The sequence below is a fragment of the Schistocerca gregaria genome, unplaced genomic scaffold, assembly GCF_023897955.1.
Source record: "Schistocerca gregaria isolate iqSchGreg1 unplaced genomic scaffold, iqSchGreg1.2 ptg000577l, whole genome shotgun sequence".
In the NCBI taxonomy this organism is placed as follows: Eukaryota; Metazoa; Arthropoda; class Insecta; order Orthoptera; family Acrididae; genus Schistocerca; species Schistocerca gregaria.
In genome coordinates, this window is record NW_026061968.1 from 47,017 (window position 1) to 50,464 (window position 3,448).

Genomic DNA, 3,448 nt, shown 5'->3' on the forward strand with positions numbered 1-3,448 from the left:
AAAAGTCAATAATCGATACCTAAAACTTGAATTGTACTACTTCTTACTGGCTATTACATCAACTTAGAAGCTTCATCTGTGTTCTACTATGGTGCTTTTAGTGTCTCCGCATACCGCAGCACGCGACATAGCTTTGCAGACGATAAGTACAACCGTTTCAGAGAGAAGAGCGGCCAATGTGACGATCTGGCTTTAAGTCGATTCGGTAACAATTGACGAAAACTGACGGATTTCTAGGTTTTTACTACATATGAACACTTTTCACATTCTTCCGTGCAGCTCTGCAGCTAGGCCTCCTTTCATGCAGATTCTTAAGGTCCTAGTTCATGTCCAAGGAACCAAAGCCAGCTAAAAAGTCAATAACCTATACCTAAAACTTGAATTGGACTACTTCTTACTGGCTATTACATCAACTTAGAAGCTTCATATGTGTTCTATTATGGTGCTTTTAGTGTCTCCACATCCCGCATCACGCTACATAGCTTTGCAGACGATAAGTACAACCGTTTCAGAGAGAAGAGCGGCCAATGTAACGATCTGGCTTTAAGTCGATTCGATAACAAATGACGAAAACGGACGGATTTCTAATGTTTTTGCTACATGTGAACACTTTTCACATTCACCCGTGCAACTCGGCTGATAGTCCTCCTTTCATGCAGATTATCAATGTCCTAGCTCATGTCCAAGGCACAAAAGCAAGCTAAAAAGTCAATTATCGATACCTAAAACTTGAGTTGTACTACTTCTTACTGGCTATTACATCAACTTAGAAGCTTCATCTGTTTTCTACTATGGTGCTTTTAGTGTCTGCGCATACCGCAGCCCGCGACATAGCTTTGCAGACGATAAGTACAACCGTTTCAGAGAGAAGAGCGGCCAGTGTGACGATCTGGCTTTAAGTCGATTCGATAACAAATGACGAAAACGGAAGGATTTCTAGGTTTTTACTACATATGAACACATTCCACATTCTCCCGTGCAACTCGGCATCTAGTCCTCCTTTCATGCAGAATCTTAAGGTCCTAGCTCATGTCCAAGGCACCAAAGCCAGCTAAAAAGTCAATAATCGATACCTAAAACTTGAATTGTACTATATCTTACTGGCTATTACATCAACTTAGAAGCTTCATCTGTTTTCTACTATGGTGCTTTTAGTGTCTCCGCATACTGGAGCACGAGACATAGCTTTGCAGACGATAATTACGACCGTTTCAGAGAGAAGAGCGGCCAATGTGATGATCTGGCTTTAAGTTGAGTCGATAACAAATGACGAAAACGGACGGATTTCTCAGGTTTTTACTACATATGAACACTTTTCACATTCTCCCGTGCAACTCCGGTGCTAGTTCTCCTTTCATGCAGAATCTTAAGGTCCTAGCTCATGTCCAAGGCACCAAAGCCAGCTAAAAAGTCAATAATAGATACCTAAAACTTAAATTGTACTACTTCTTACTGGCTATTACATCAACTTAGAAGCTTCATCTGTGTTCTACTATAGTGCTTTTAGTGTCTCCGCATACCGCAGCACGCGACATAGCTTTGCAGACGATAAGTACAACCGTTTCAGAGAGAAGAGCGGCCAATGTGACGATCTGGCTTTTAAGTCGATTCGATAACAAATGACGAAAACGGACGGATTACTCAGGTTTTTACTACATATGAACACTTTTCACATTGTCCCATGCAACACGGCTGCTAGTCCTCCTTTCATGCAGAACTTAACGTCCTAGCTCATGTCCAAGGCACCAAAGCCAGATAAAAAGTCAATAATCGATACCTAAAACTTGAATTGGACTACTTCTTACTGGCTATTACATCAACTTAGAACCTTCATCTGTGTTCTACTATGGTGCTTTTAGTGTCTCCGGATACCGCAGCACGCGACATAGCTTTGCAGACGATAAGTACAATCGTTTCAGAGAGAAGAGCGACCAATGTGACGATCTGGCTGTAAGTCGATTCGGTAACAAATGACGAATACGGACGGATTTCTCAGGTTTTTACTACATATGAACACTTTTCACATTCTCCCGTGCAACTCGGCTGCCAGTCCTCCTTTCATGCAGATTCTTAAGGTCCTAGCTCATGTCCAAGGCACCAAAGCCAGCTAAAAAGTCCATAATCGATACCTAAAAATTGAATTGTACTACTTCTTACTGGCTATTACATTAAATTAGATGCTTCATCTGTGTTTTACTATGGTGGTTGTAGTGTCTCCGCATACCGCAGCACACGTCATATCTTTGCAGACGATAAGTACAACGATTTCAGAGAGAAGAGCGGCCAATGTGACGATCTGGCCTTATGTCGATTCGATAAAAAATGACGATAACGAACGGATTTTTCGGGTTTTTACTGAATATGAACACTTTTCACATTCTCTCGTCCAAATCGGCTGCTAGTCATCCTTTCATGCAAAATGTTAAGGTCCTAGCTCATGTCCAAGGAACCAAAGCCAGCTAAAAAGTCAATAATCGATACCTAAAACTTGAATTGGTCTACTTCTTACTGGCTATTACATCAACTTAGGAGCTTCATCTGTGTTCTACTATGGTGCTTTTAGTGTCTCCGCATACCGCAGCACGCGACATAGCTTTGCAGACGATAAGTACAACCGTTTCAGAGAGAAGAGCGGCCAATGTGACGATCTGGCTTTAAGTCGATTCGGTAACAAATGACGAAAACGGACGGATTTCTAGGTTTTTACTACATATGAACACATTCCACATTCTCCCATGCAACTCGGCTGCTAGTCCTCCTTTCATGCAGAATCTTAAGGTCCTAGCTCATGTCCAAGGCACCAAAGCCAGCTAAAAAGTCAATAATCGAAACCTAAAACTTGAATTGTACTATATCTTACTGGCTATTACATCAACTTAGAAGCTTCATCTGTTTTCTACTATGGTGCTTTTAGTGTCTCCGCATACCGGAGCACGAGACATAGCTTTGCAGACGATAATTAGGACCGTTTCAGAGAGAAGAGCGGCCAATGTGAAGATCTGGCTTTAAGTCGTGTCGATAACAAATGACGAAAACGGACGGATTTCTCAGGTTTTTACTACATATGAACACTTTTCACATTCTCCCGTGCAACTCGGCTGCTAGTCCTCCTTTCATGCAGATTCTTAAGGTCCTAGCTCATGTCCAAGGCACCAAAGCCAGCTAAAAAGTCCATAATCGATACCTACAAATTGAATTGTACTACTTCTTACTGGCTATTACATTAAATTAGATGCTTCATCTGTGTTTTACTATGGTGGTTGTAGTGTCTCCGCATTCCGCAGCACACGTCATATCTTTGCAGACGATAAGTACAACGATTTCAGAGAGAAGAGCGGCCAATGTGACGATCTGGCCTTATGTCGATTCGATAAAAAATGACGATAACGAACGGATTTTTCGGATTTTTACTGCATATGAACACTTTTCACATTCTCCCGTTCAAATC